We start from the raw sequence: 16,674 nt of genomic DNA on the forward strand, positions 1-16,674 counted from the left end.
TAGTTGTGGGTGAGATCAGCTAAGGGAATCAAGTGCGCAGTATCCTGCTGGGATCAGAGGCGTAGGGAGTACAATTGTACCTTGGATCAGTGGGAGACTGATTGGAGTTCAACTACAGTCCAGTCCGAAGTTAGCTTGGAGTAGGCTAGTGTATGTAGCGGCTTAATACAGTGTGTGTTCAATCTGGACTAGGTCCTGGGATTTTTCTGCATTTGCGGTTTCCTTGTTAACAAAATTTCTGGTGTCTGTGTTATTTCTATTTCCGCATTATATTGTTTTATCTTTATAATTGAAATAATACAGGTTGTGTGTTAGATCATCAATTAGAGTAATCCAATCTTTGGTTGTTGATTGTCATTGATTGATCCTTGGATATTGGTCTTTGGTACCATCCAAGTTATTCCTTGTGTTTGATTAAAGACTCGTTGATTTCTATTAGCTTGAGTAAATCAAAACAAGAGAGAGATATTAACTCCTTGAGATACTTTTACCTAGATTGAGTCTGACTGTCTAGTTAATTCTCTAGAAAGTATTTCAGAGTTAGTCCATACAGATTGCTAAGAGAAATATTGGGTGGTGTTGTTAGACCCCCGCTTTTTCAGCTTATGCTTGGTTTTCTTGTCTCCGTCGTTGTTGCTTATGACGTATGAACCTGTTGTTAATTCATGTTTCTGTTGCAGCCATTGATATGGTGGATGCTAATTCCAAATCTGGCAAATACATAGTTTACTCAACTTGCTTTATAATGATTCCATAGGTTTGTGTAATTCTCAAGTTAAAGTCATAACCAATGTGTTAATTCTTTTTCACATAAGAGTCTAAACTTTCCGCTCGGATAATAAAGCTATTATAGATTATGCCATCAAGAAGAGGGATGTATAACTCGTGCCATGTGGGCTAGATTTCAGACGCCCTGGGTAAGCTTCAATATTTCGCTGTTCGCGTGAATCACTGATGAATAATTTCTCCACCTAACCTTCTTCGACTTCCAGTTTTACTCGCTTTAGAGAGCACCGGTTCGACCCCTCATTGGGCAACATTAGGCGTATTTACCCTCATGTTCATAACATGGATGGGTTTTTTGTGGCCAAGGTATTGTTGCAACTTATCTCGTCATGTACATGTTGGAAAACGATTAATAAAATATGATTTTTAAAGTTTTAATAAAAAATACTCCCTCCGTTTCACAAAGACAGTCCGCTTTGACTTTGTCAAAATATTAAAGATACCATACTATTTTACTTGACTAACCTTAGTTACTTACCTATTTTATTTGAATAAAAGTGCTAGCAATAAAAACTATCCAAAATTATTATGAGAATTATAAATACGAAATATAAAAGGAAAACTTAAAAGATATCGTATTTATGAAGTATAAATTTATAAGGAATTTAATTTTTAGAGTTAAATATATATTTTTTCAAAAGGAATGAAGGATATATTTGTTTCCTTGATTATAGTAATTTATTTAATATTTTAGATTGAGTCACGTTAAAAATGGATTTATGAATATAAAGAAGTCAATGGTATATCAGAGAGTTCATTGGAAACGTATGACTATAAACAGAAACTGGACACAATTTTGAAACTGACGTAAAAGGAATAGAGAACGGTCTTTCGGAAACAGAGGGAGTATAGTTTATTATTTTCTTTTGTAAATGAAAAATTTATTAATCACACACCGTGGAATTTCCACTTTTTAATTGTTTTAAGAGACTATATAAGCTTTTTAGTCCTACATCGGGAGTTCATCTTTTAAAGTTATATTATTCCATTATATAAAGAAAGGGTGTTCCTTTATATACCCCTAAAAACACTAATGGTACCCTTTTATTCACCTACCCTCTCAGCCAATCTTCCTACTCCTACTCATCAAAAACATTTGCCTTCTTTTACCCCCAAATTTATATATTCTTTCCGGGATAGAAATACATTAAACTTTCTATTCACGGATATTCTTTTCGAGAAACAAAATATCTTTCATGATCGCCTTATGAGTTGGATTCTTGCTGTATTATCGTTTACATTGAGAGAAACCGTGAGATTTGAGAAAGTTGGATCCTTGTTGTTTCACTAAAGAGGATGATGGGCTTTTCTGCATTGAAGGTGAACTTGTTGCCTTGCTCATGAATGAATGGTGAGAGATTAAGAGTTGAATTAGAGCGTGGTTTTTGTTGGAAATCGAAATTGCATATAACGGCTTTGACAAACGAAACTATTAGCCTGCTCTTCAACTATTCGGAAAATATCCTAAGAAGGAGCGATCCGAAATCATAAATACGCAGTTTCTAAAGATCGCCTAGCGCCTCCCGCATCATCTTCCATTAACCAACAACGCCACCCACATCCAGTCCTCTCAATCTACCATCAAACAACAAGTACGTGATTCGGATAATGAAAAGTCCTTTCAAGATTGCAAAATTCCTTCCAAGATTGATCACATATCCCGACTGTTTAAAAGTGCAGACGTACATTATCAAGTACATTTAGTTCTGCCACAAATCATCAAATCAGAGAGAAACACACTATGAAGCATGTTTTGTAGAGATTTTTTCTATACGCATATATAAGAAGTCATTTATATTTTCTGATTGGCTTCCTGGAACTGCTTCCTTCTCTCATCTCTCTCCAAAAGAAAAAACTAAATTTTCTCAGATCCAAGTTGTTCTTCAAGAAACATACCAAATCAACCCGGATTTAATCCGATTAATGGGTAGATTTGGATAATAGTATGTAATAATCTTTATCTAGAATAAAAATAATTCCTGATTTGGTGATTATTAGGTTTCTCTGTGTAAATATGTATGTGTGTTCTTTTGTTTTCCATCTAATGGCTTGTTTAAGTCAATTAGGTTTATTATTATTATTATTACTATGTGTATGTAACACAATTTCATATGGCCATTCAGGCGCTTTGTTAGATCGTTACGATCGTTTCAAGTATATCTTCTTTGAAGGCGAATTACATCGGATTGATGTAGATTTGTATTCTTATGGAAATCCATGACTACTAGATGTGATCGTTTTTTCGATATGCAGTGCAGATTACTCCTCTCTTTTAGGAATATTTATTCTTATTGAAGAAGAAAAATTTGTTCTTGATGAAGAACAACAATTCAAATGGTGGAATCAGAATTTTCACACCATCCCCAAATATTATCGAGTTCCTCTATGAATTACATGTATTTGATACTCCTGATGTATTTTAGAATACATAGATTTTGTATTTCTTCATGTATTTCAATTATGATGTACTCAATCGTTGTAAACGTTCTTCGTAATATATGAAATTGGGAAAATTTTCTCCAATTCCTTCAATATATATATATTCTGATTTTGTACGGTCACAAAATAAGTTCAGAGAGGGGGTATGGATATAAAAAATCTCAAACAATTTTAACATTTTCATATTAACCAATTTATAACTAATTTAACTAACAGTTAGGGGTACCGTTAGTGTTTTAGGGGGTATATAAAGGAACACCCTAAAGAAATTCATTACTTTTGTAAAATCAATGGGAAAGGGGTTTCTCTATATTTTAGAGGACCCCGAAGGGAAAATATTTTATATTATTTTCTTATGCGTTCGCGATTTTCCTTAAGGTTTTTTCGGAGTTGCCAAGCTCAAGTTAAGCATCTACTACATATGCTAGTAGTAGGTGTAGTAGGGTGTTTTATCCTGGAGATATCCGTCCTGTGAGGGCTATAGCATCACTCTTGAGTGTAGCCGGGCGCTAATGTCTTAAGGGCAGCGTATTGAACACGTGACTCACTCTGTTTTCCAAAGTTTTGCCTTGTTGCTGTTGTGGAGATATGAGAAGCTCGTCTGTTTCGTCAAATCGATCACTTCCAATTTAAAGGAACTAAGTATCAATAACTTTTGCTTATTTGATTTTTCTTTATTTTTGATTATTGCACCCAACAATCTTAAGACATTAGAATTTGTAATAATCATGAATGTTAATTGTGGAGTGAAAAACAAAAAACGAATTTTGGTCAGCTGTAGAGTTTCGAATTTTTCTCTTAACCTAGAAGGAATTTCGGTAAACCCTTTTGACATAATGTAGTAGACATCTTGATAGTTACCCACAAAACATTTCAAAATTTTTGAAGTTATAAAAGTATTTTTTTTTGATATTTTACAAAACAGAGAAGCGTTCCTGAAAAATTCTGACGAGCAGAAATTTGTTGTTGACTAAATTAGTTTTAAAGGGGTAACATGAGTTTTTTGAAATGTTGATTCAAACGGAGTTTGTAGATATAGATGTTATCTTCAAAACTCATATTTTATTTTCCGATTCAGAACTAAGGTTTGTGAGATATGGTGTATTAGGTGATTGGCCTAGTCAGAGTATTAACGAAGATTGTGACATGAAACTAGAAAGGGACATGGCTAACAGGCGCATGTGGATGAACACAAGTCTTCCAAAGCTGACAAAGGCGAGAACATCAAACAACTCTAAGCATAGTCTTCATAAGAAAGGTATGTTTCGTAAAACTGAATCCGGCATTACTTTAATTAAGGGTGATTATTATGTTTGTAAAATTCCTGGCCACACGGCAGTAAATTGTTGACAACATAAAAACCTTAATAAGTAGAAAGTTAATGCTAATTTATTTGAAACAAACTAGAACGAGTTCAGTGGCATGATGTCAGAAGTTATTTTAATAACTGATGTGAGAGACCAGTAGGTGGACTCTGGAGCCACCATGAATGTTTGTTGAAACAGAGACCTGTTCACCTCCTATCAGAGGATAGGGGATGTCGAGAAACTCTTTATGAGTAACTGATCTGCGACAGAGGTTGCATAAAAGGAAAAGGTCGAGCAGAAGCTCATATTTGTAATATTCTCACATTGAATGAAGTTTTCATGTTCCGAGCATATGAAAGAATCTTGTATCTTGTTCTGTTGTAGATGGTAAAAGATTTAAGATTTTAATTGAATCTGGAAAACTTGTTGTAACTAGGCAGTGATTTTTTAAGCAAGAGTTATAGGACTTTGGGTCTATATAAGCTTAACGGAGAAACTGATGAAGTGAACATAGTTGATTCTTGTGCTTTCTTTGTATGATTGAATGTTTTGCGTGGTAGACTTGGAACCGTAAACTTATAAGTCAATGCTTAAAGTGGCCAACGTAGTCTGCATACCCAAATTTAGTTTGGATATTGAAAACACAAACGTTCAATCTTCGTAGAATCAAAATATGCTATAAAAACCTTTTAGAAAAATTGTTCAGAGTAATTCTAAGCCCTTAGAATTAATTCAGTTAGACCTAGTTGACATGAAATCAACCCAAACTAAGGTGGTAAAAGGTGGTTTATAACTTTCATATATGATTGTACGAGGTACTATATTGTATACTTACTTAGGGGTAAGGATGATGCTTTAGAAGCCTTAAGAGTATAAACTTGAATTTGAAAGCCTAGTATATGTTCCACTAAAAGGGTTAGGTATGAACGTGATGGCAAGTATGAAATTCATATAGGAGAACTTTACTTGTTAAACGGCATTATTCATGAGATCGCTCATCCTTATTCACCATGGTCTAATGGTATAGTTAGTTGTAAGAACATAACCACTAAGGAGATGATATATGCCTTGTTGATCAAAGGATTAACCTCCAACTTGTGGGGTGTTTAACTAAGATTGTCATTCCTCTTCCTAAAAGAATTAGATAGAAACCAAAAATGTTGATTGTGTCTTCATATAGGGTATGCTGAGTATACTTTTACATATACATTTTTGGTTGTGTGTTCTGATTTTTTCTGACTTTGGTGTGAATATCACTACGGAATCTAGGGATGCTGAGTTTTTTGAACATGTTTATTCTTAATCATGTACCTCATTAGAGATGTGATGTTGATCCCTTAGATTTATTTTCAAATAGTCAAAACTTATCTTAAAGGAAGATGAAACTGAGGTTGAGCCTAAGAGATGTAAAACAATTAGACTTGAGACTTCTTATGAATCCGACTTTATAACATACCTAGATTAGTTGACAGACGCATTTATGTGTCTATTTTGATCTCTTTTATATATTTTATTAGTACCCATTTGTTCTTATTATGGTGTTTTTATGTGTGTTTAGGTGTTTTTGGAAAAATAAAGTTTTGTGGAGAAATTGGCTAAAAGTGCGGCGTTAGGAGCTCCGTTGATAGCGTACCGGAAGTACCCTGGAAATGTCCCGAAGGAACCCCGATAAAAGTGCGGAAAATATCCCGGAAGAATTGCTAAAGGCACCCCTTGTTTGGATAAGGGCACCCATGGTTATTTACACCCCAAAATGATGTTTACACCCAAATTTCTAAGGGGACACCACTGTTTGCTAAGGGGGAAACCATCTTCACGATTTAAATTTTGGTTTTGGCGGGAATAATGGTGACAGATTTTAGGGTTGCATTTGAAGGCGATTCAAGGAGATTCAATCACTGAATTTTATTTTGATTGACCTGTTTGGGCTAAACAGGGATTGTATGGTTAATGGATACGATCCAGTTGGGCTAGAATATCGTATCTTGGATAAACAGAGGCAGAGCGTGATATCAGGGATATCATGGCTGTTGATACGCGTGAATATGGAAGATATACGCTCCTAGGATTCGAACATATCAAGTTAGGAAAGAATATGGAGTAAACCAGACGCATGCAGAATATTTCCAAATATTTTCCCGTGACTTTTAGGAAAGAAAACAATATTTTTCTTCTCGTGATATCAGCGCCGTGAAGAGAAGATTTTATGAAGTTATGATGAAGATATCGATGTTGTTGGGTATATAAAGGCCTCTAGGGTCATCAGAAGTGGCTGTCGAGAGTTGGGAGGAGAGGAGAGAAGGTTGCAGAGGGAGAATCACCATTTTTCTCTGCTGCTGCCATTGATGAAGAGGAAGAACACGAAGAACAGACGGCCAAAGACCGTCGTTCCCCAACAGTGACAACGATCGGTCCCTGTGGGTCGTAGTCAGCTACGCAGACAACAGCAGCACTCTTTTATCGTTCTTTGTAACGGGTTCTGTAACGCTTATAAGCGTTGCAGTTTACCGATTTTCACCCTTTTCTCCATTTTCTCTTCATTGTAAACACCAATTGAGCTTAATAAAATATTTTGAGATTATGATTAATATGAGAAGCTAAATCCCAACACTGGGGCGATGGAGGAAGCCTTAATTCATCTATGTGGTAATTTTATTTAATTTTATATTTACTTTTTGCACCAATATTAATTGAATTAAGATTTTAATTAATTATTTGTGATTTCATTTGATGGTTTATGCTTAGTCCTAGGGATTTTTGATATGCCATGCTTAAGAAATACAAGTAATATTTTATAAAAATCTACTTTGGCAAAGAATAGAGTTAATATTCATTTTGTTTTGAATTATAATTGCCTAGAATTAATTTCTGAACCATTTAAGAAATGAATTTGGCTGAATCCTAAGCCCCAGTTTCTCGCACCAGTGTTAATATTTTTTGTATATATTTTTATTTTTAAATCTTTACAAGTCCGAGCAATGAACTTTTACTACCACTTTCAAAACTATAACATTAGTCTGAGCCCAGACTTGTAAAGAATCCTTGACATCTACTGAAACTCCATTATGGTAAGAATCTTCATTTAGTGAAATGGACTCAGTCCGTCAGAACCAGACTTGACCATAGGATGTAAATGAGTTTCTAAGCGGAAACGTTGGGTAGATGGAACTGTGGAAAAATATTAGGCTAAGTTGGTAGCTAAAGGCTATAAACTAAAAGAAGGTGTAGATTTTCTTGATTCGTATTCACTTGTGACGAGAATTACTTCTGTCAAGATGCTAATTGATATTGCTGCCATAAAAAAATTGGAGATACATCAGATGGATGTTAAGACAGCTTTTCTGAAACCGTGAATTAGATAAAGAAATTTACATAGACCAACCTGAGGAATTTGTAGTGAAAGGTTATGAAGACAAAGTTTGTAAGTTGAACAAATCTTTGTATGGTTTTCAAAATAAGCACGTAAATAGTGACATGGAAAATTTGATCATGTGATAATGTGTAGTGGATTTAAGTTAATGAATCTGACAAGTATATTTACAAGTAACTTGTTAAGGATGCTTGTGAGATTGTATGCTTGTATGTTGATGATATGCTTATACTTGATACAAACATAGATTTGATTAATTCCACTAAAAACATGCACTGAATGAGAACGTTGACTTGAAAAACTTAGGCCATTTTGATGTAATCTTAGGGATGAGGATTAGAAGATAATCAAACATCTATAGTCTTAGTCATTCTCATTATGTTGAATTTGTGCTTATGTGATACAATCAGTCTGATTGTAAGCCGACGTGTACTCCATACAATTCTTCTTGTAGACTCGAGAAAAATAAGGGTAATGGAGTATCTTAACTTGAATACTCAAGAGTTATACGATGTCTAATGAATTTAATGAACTGTAAGAGTCCAGATATTTCCTATATTATGAGTAAGTTAAGTAGATATACTTGTAGTCCAGAGCAAGAGCATTTAGATGCACTTAGTAAAGTATTATGGTACCTAAAATACTCTATTACCTTTTGTTTGATTTATGAAAGGTATCTTGTTGTCCTTGAGGGACTTTGTGATACAAACTGGACAGTTGACTCAGAGGAGTCTAAGTCTACGAGTGGATATGTTTTCACTCTAGCATGAGGGTCTATTTTTGGAAGATTTCCAAACATACTGCTCAATTCATTATGGAATCTGAGAGTATTGTGTTAGATAAAGCACGAGAGGGGGGCGAGTGCCTAAGATGCTTTTTAGAAGACATTCCTCTCTGGCATAGGCCTGTGCCAGCTATATCTATATATTGTGTTAGCCAAGCTATAATAGCTAAAGATAAAAATAATTAATCCCAATTGGCGTTATTTCCATTGATTGGATAAAGTCCAAGGAGAATATCGCACAACCTTTGACGAAAAATTTGCATAAAGAGATAGTTAAAAATGCATCAAGGGGGATGGGGGTTCAGCTCATAAATTAAACTTGCCATGAAGGATACTCAACCTTGCTGACTGGAGATCCCAAGATCAAGGTTTCGAATGAGACAACTAATTTATGATGGGTAAAGGTAAACACTATCAGAGAATTTCATTCTCTGTCCCTTCCCTATGGTGTAGACGTGATAGTGTGACTGCATGTGAAGGATGACTTTTAAGAAGTCTTAATGAGTTATATAGTTTCAATCTTAGATTGAAGTGGAGTGTAGCAGTAACACTCTTTATGGAAACTCACCTATCTGAATGAGGAAGTGGGGACGCTTCCTATGAGAATATGAGCTTTGATTCTCTAGAGCATTCTGAGAAACAGGATATGTCCAGGGCCAAATTGGACAAAACGAGACGAGCTTGGAAGCAACCTTGGAGATATCATTCGTGGTCGTAATCGCGAATTACATCAAACGCTAGTAGTTCAAGACATAGTTCACTGTCTCTAGCAAGTAATTTCGGTAATATCTCACTAAGAAAAGGTTCAAGACCTCATGGACACCTCTGCCTAAAATGGTATTCCTTGCGCTTTTTATGTGATTTTCGTTTTGATGGTTTTGGTATTACTGAAACTTAGGACCTAAGGGTCACTAAGGGTTCACTAGTTCATGATTTTTCACTTTGGTGAAAGGAACCTTTAGTCTCACTTGTGAGGAACTAAAGATGAAAGCTCACTATACTATATGATTTTTGCAATCCATAGTATGACCCTGGGGTCAACACACTGTTGTATGAGGGAGATGACGTTGGAATGGCTAGTATGACTTCAACATGCACAATCTATCTGTTTGTTCAGTCAGTTCGGGTCATGAGATTGGGTTTTTGATTTACCAAGATCTATTTGTGCTTTCATGTTTTATTGAGTTTTCATTCATGTGGGGGATTGTTGGAAAACGATTAATAAAATATGATTTTTAAAGTTTTAATAAAAATTATAATTTATGATTTTCTTTTGTGAATGAAAAACTTATTAGTCCCACACCGTGGAGTTTCCACTTTTTAGTTGTTTTAAGAGACTATATAAGCTTTTTAGTCCCACATCGGGGAGTTCATCGTTTAAAGTTGTATTATTCCATTATATAAAGAAATTCACTACTTTTGTAAAATCAATGGGAAAGAGGTTTTTCTATATTTTTGAGGACTCCCAAGGGAAAATATTTTAGATTGTCAAGAATATAAGGCACAGTTTGGATAACTTTCCTTATTTTAAGAGTGGTCAGGATATGTCCTGGGCAAAGATAAATCCATGGCTGTGGTTGTCCAGACCAGACCCTACTAGTCGCACGTGTAGCGTAGCTTCTAGATTTAGGAATGAGAATACAATAATACCCCATCATGCGCCCTATCGTTCTCTTTGCCTATCTCAAATCCAAAATCGTCACTGCTGAAAAAACCCCATCGGACACCCTATCTTTCTCTCTGACTCTCTCATTTCCAAAATCTATTGCCGCTGCTAAAAAGTCGATGATCAATCACATGGTTTTCTTACCTTTGATTTTTCGTTTTGGGGGTTATTTTGTTCATCATGTTAATCTTGGTGATGTTCTCCATGATTTTTAATTTGATTTCGTTCCCAGGGAAGATGAATCAACAATTTTTGGGAATAAAAATCGGATTGCAGGTATGATTTAGTGAGTCCCTGAAGAATCAAATTTTAGTTCGTTGTTTGTATCAATAATTATTATTTTTACTTGATTTTCTCCCTCTCTTAGTGAAACAGTCGTGGGGAATGGTGGCGTAAGGGATTAGGTTTGCTTAAAATGTTGTTGAAGGTAATAATAATATTATTTATTTTGTACTTCCAGCTTTGAACATGGATTTCTTAAAAATAATAATTAGTTAAAGAATTCAAATTTGTGTATTGGATTTACTATTTTTTTTCTTCTTTTTCTTCCAAATAAGAAGAACCATGATCTGAATCATCAAATCCTCTTTTGCTTCCATCCAATTTCCTTCTTACCAACTTTGGTCTTATCTTTAACAACAATCGTCATTTGGTCAAGGAATTTCATCGATCTCTCAAACTTCACTGGGTAACATCATAAAAGACATACAGGTTTGGATCTTCAAAAAACTTTGGTTTCTTGGAGTTCTTTATTGTTTGTTGTCATTAAGAATTTGAGGGGTTTATTGTTAACTAAGGGAAAATTCGTGTTGATAGGGTGATTTTAAATTGCATATTTACATAACATTAGATTTACCATCGATGACATTTTTGAAGAGACGTACAGTTATCTAGAGTTTAATTAGCAGTTTATGATTCCAATATCGTATCAGCATTATGGCTTGAATTCAATAGTACATGTCTTTTAATATCAAATTTCGGTAGTTTGTTCTTCAAACTCTTTTCTTTTAATATATTGTTAATGTTTCTGAGTTCTTACTGATTTGGTTGCAATCCACACCATTTCATAATGGTTCAAAAAGTAACAAAGTTCCTTAGCTCCATTGGACATCACTTTGCACCGATCAGTCTTATCATGTCCCCTTTGTAAGTTTTGATCGCCCAATTTACATATTTTCGATACATGATTTTCACGGAATTTATTTGCTTCATTTTGTAATTTACAGCGTGTTCTTCATTTCCCGATTTGGTGTTACACCCTTACAGGGTTGTTAATGGAGTTAGTATGGTTATTTTTATGTAAGCACTTGAACTCGATGTCGTTCATTCAGTGCAAAGAAGGAAAACCATGATATATAGTAAGTCGATGTTTATCCCTTCCCCGTCTAATTAGAATTTGTTAAACCAGTTTTGCCGGAAAATCCATTGTTTTCGTCCCACGTCCATGCTAACAATTAACCTTGATGGTTTAGTTACTTTAGTATTTTGTTTGTATGAGGTTACATTTGCATTTCCTATTTTGTGAAAGGTCTGGAAGACTTCTTACAATGTTTATTTGTATTTCGGAGAAATGACATTATTCATCGCACTTGATTGTATTGTTAAACCAACTGCGAGTAGTCATTTGTGATTCGAAACATCATCCTTATTCTTACTTCATGATTTGCAGCTCATCTTAGGGTCAGCCAGCCATGGTCTTTGTCCTTTTATTCCTTCTTTGGAGGTTACATCGCGCCCCTCAGTCATGTAATTGTACTATGTAAGTCTTATATTCTCTTTCACACGCCAAACTCAGTTGGCTTATTTTTGTTATTTTCTCATTTGCTAAATAAAAATTTGGGTTTTATCCTCTGCCAGATATAGTCATCCTCTCCATATAATTGATTGGCGGCTTTCAATGTCCTTTTCACTAGATTTACACTTAGGCTTACATTTTCCAGTAGGTATTTCCTCCGGACTATCTCTGTTCTTAATTTTAGCTAGATTTGTTAATGTATCACTCAATTTAATTTAAGACCTTTGAGTACATGAGATAATTTTTACCTTACTGGCTTACTATAGAATCACATTTCCCATAGTGATTTAAAAAAAAAAAATTATAGGGTTTTTAGGATGACATAATCTATTAATCAGCTACAGTTCTTTTGAAACCGTAACAACTGTATATTACTTTGATTTGTTGATTACACCATTTGTCTGTTGCATGTACATCCACAGATCTGCATGTTTCAGTTTTACACGATATACTTATTTGTTCTCTTAGGTTATGACCTGTTAAAATATCACCACCGTTTTAAGATCTTTTTTCTCCGAGTCTCTTTCTTTCACTACGATACATAATAGATCAATGACATACTACGTTAGGGCTACAACATTACTATAAAGAATAGTTGTATTCAAATTTTATGAATAATTCAGAAAAGGACAAAATGACATCAAATATATGATATTTTGTTAGTCATCATCTTAGTTTTTTTACACTTGGTAGGTTCGTATTCAAGCAGTGGCAATGAAGAAGAGAATTCGATTCAACAATGAGTCATCAAGGATGACAATATGTTACCGAGGATTTGCAAGTATAGTGGGTGTTTCACTAGCAAAGGCCGAAGGTCTCTTTGGAATGATTGAGAAACCTTTACACCGTTGTAGAAGGACCATGGTGAAAAAATTAACAAAGAATAGTGAAAACACTTGAGCTGTTAACCCAACTTGGCAATGCACGTTGAATGAAATAAGTTGAGGTCCAAGCAGAAGATGGCACTGATCCAACGTGTTTGAAACTATTCCAAATATCATAAAACTCAGGTAATCCATTTACATATAATGGTGCTTTTCTGAAACTCTTGGATGAGGTAACGTCTTTATGGCCCTCTGTCATTTAGTTTTTGAGTAACACAAATATTTAATTTACTTTTGGTGGTTTTGCAGGTGTTTGCTGAACATTGCAACAAACATGAAAAAAGAATTCCATCATGGGAATGGACGCATCGGTGAATGCTAATTATTTGGTTGTGTTTACATAAGTTTGTCAATGAATTCAACCGCACAACTCCTAGCTTTATAGAGTTGATCATTTGTCCATGAAAAATTTATTTTTCATTTCTTAAATCAGCAGTAAAGTGACTCTTATAACAGTTGTTAAGTTCCTTTGGTTATATGTCTTATTTTATTTGTACCTACATGCTGCAACAAAGTGCGCATGTATATGTATCCTAATGGTGATGGTAAGAAATTTTTACTGAGCCTAGCATCATTGTTCCTATAATTATTGCAGACTTTGTTTGAAGTACACTGGGTATCACTTTCTTAATAAATTTAAGGAAAGCATCCGATTCCTCCCCACAAAGAAATAGAAAATGTGGTGCTCTCTAACATAAGGGTGAGTCAAAGTCAAATCCTACAATGGAAGAACTTTCGGAAAATTGCATTACCGTGGAAGAGCTTATATCGTAGTGCCATTTCGGAAAATTGCATTACCGTGGAAGAGATTATATCGTAGTGTCATTTCGGAAAATGCATTACCATGAAATTATAACGCCCGTGCCATGTTAAGGCCTAGTCTCCCTTATAAAGCATAGTTTGGACAACTTAGGCAAGTTAAAGGGTGGTCCAGATTTCTCCTAGGGAAAGCTAAATCTACGGCTGTGAAATGATTAGTTTAATTAAATTTCAATAATAAATGTTTTATTAGTATTTTATAATAAATGTTTGTTTAATTAATCAAATAAATATGCCTTCATTAATATCGTACAAAATAAATTTATCTTATATTAAATCAGTAGACATTAATGGTGGGTGGGGATGGTGGATTAACGGTGGGGATAATGGTGGTGGGGGTAGTGGATTAACGGTGGGGATAACGGTGGTGGGTGGGTGTTGGTGAAAATGGTGGAGTGATGACGTTAATGGTGGTGGTGGTGATGGAAGAAGTAGTGGTAGTGGGATGAGAAAGATGTCCTAAGGTAGATAAATTACTTAGTTATCCTTGGTTTATTTTTTTATTTGGTATTATTTTATTTTTTTTTTAATAATACTTTCGTTAATACATTACATAATAAATTTATATTATATTAAATCAGTGGACATTAATATTGGCTGTGATGGTGGGCAGGGGTGGTGGATCACCAGTAGGGATAATGACGGTGGGTGTTGAATGTGAGAATGGTGGAGTGATAACTTGTGAGGAGTCAAACCCTAATATTTAAACTTGAGAGGGATCAAACACTAAAATATCTAATTAATCAGTACATGGAAAAAAAATTGAGTGGGGTCTGCTGACCACACTTGACCCCAGTGTGCGTCCGCCACTAGCTGGAAGAAGTAGTGGTAGGGAAAGCTAAATGTACAGTTGTAAAATGATCGGTTTAATTAAATTTCAATAATAAATGGTCTATTAGTATTTCATAATAAATGTTTGTTTAATTAATCAAATAAATATTGGTTTCTTTAATACAATATGTAATAAATTTATCTTGTATTAAATCAGTAGACATTAATGGAGATTGTGATGGTGGGTGGGGGTGGTGGATCAACGGTGGGGATAGTGGTGGTGGGTGTTGGTGAGAATGATGGAGTGATGACGTTAATGGTGGTGGTGGTGGTGGTGGTGGTGGAAGAAGTAGTGCGATGAGAAAGGTGTCCTAAAGTAGATAAATTACTTAGTTACCCTTGGTTTGTTTTTTTATTTGACATTACTTTTAAAAAAAAAATAAATTAAAATAATACTTTCGTTAATACAGTACGTACTAAATTTATATCATATTGAATCAATGGACATTAATATTGGTTGTGATGGTGGGCGGGGGTGGTGGATCAGCGATGGGGATAATGGCAGTGGGTGTTGGATGTGAGAATGGTGGAGTGATGACGCTAATGGTGGTGGTGCTGGAAGAAGTAGTGGTAATGGGATGAGAAATGTGTCATATGGTAGATAAGTTACCTTGGTTTATTTTTTTATTTGATATTAGTTTTTAAATTTGTTTTTCTTTTATTTTTTTCTTTTTTAAAATTTAAAATAATACTTTCATTAATATAGTACATGATAAATTTATATTATATTGAATCAGCGGACATTAATATTGGTTCTGATGGCGGGCAAGGGTGGTGGATCAGCGATGGGGATAATGGTGGTGGGTGTTGGACATGAGAATGGTGGAGGGATGACGTTAATGGTGGTGGTGGTGGAAGAAGTAATGGTAGTGGGATGAGAAATGTGTCATAAGGTAGATAAGTTACAGTTACCCTTGGTTATTTATTATTTTTGATGTCAGTTTTTAAATTTATTTTTCTTTTATTTTTTTACTTTTTAAAATTAAAATAAATACTATGGGCCAGATATTTGTCGGGTCGGGACAAGAAAGAAAATGAACGGTTGAGGACTATAAGGAATCCAAGATCATTCTGAAAGTTAGATACCAAACCAATATAAAGCGCGGTTATAATTGAAAAAATTATTTTGCATAAAAAGATACCTCACAAGGCTTTATTAAAAAACAAAAGAGCAAACGTTTACACTTAGTTGATCGGTAGCCGAGCAACAAGCTGGGCCCCAACCCTTTTTGACATCTAAAAAATTATTTACATGTAAACTATAATTAATGTTTTATTTTGCATCCATTCCAAAAAAAAAACTGTAAAATTATCTTTTTGCGTATTAATCTAAATTATGGATTTGGACAAGTTAGGAAAGATAAAGAGCGGTTGAGATTTGGTTAGGGAAAAGATATATCAATGGTTGTGGTTGTTTATATCATTATTGTATCATTAACTTCATATAATAGATATTTTACTAGTCTCTCATTATAAATGAAATATATTTTCACTAAATAAATAATAAATTTGTTAATAATCATGACAGATGATCGGGTGGTTTTTGTGAGTGGTGGTGCATGGAGCCAGTGACGATATTGTTGGTGGTGGAAAAGGTAGTGGTGATGAGTGGACTGGTGATGGTAGTGTAGGTTCTCAGTGTGTTAGTGGCAATGTTTATTCTATGTCGTTAAGATATAAGTAACATTTATTATGGAAGTTGCAGTTGATTTTTTTTACGTGAAAATAAGATGGTTATTAATACAAAAGAAACAAGTGTACAGGATGACCACAATTTTTTCCGAAAAATAACCCATGAAAAACCCAATAACGATAGGGATAATAAAGGTTTTAGTTGGTCTCCCTACATGTTTCGCCGATGATTTTTTCGAGAAAAATATTTAGGTCAACGTAGCAATTCTTAGAAAGAAAACATAACAATTAAAAAACATGGAGAATAATTGTCATTTTATATAGAATCAACAAAAAAAATGACAAAGATTAAAATTGACAT

Source organism: Papaver somniferum, chromosome 11 (genome assembly GCF_003573695.1).
Source record: "Papaver somniferum cultivar HN1 chromosome 11, ASM357369v1, whole genome shotgun sequence".
NCBI lineage: Eukaryota > Viridiplantae > Streptophyta > Magnoliopsida > Ranunculales > Papaveraceae > Papaver > Papaver somniferum.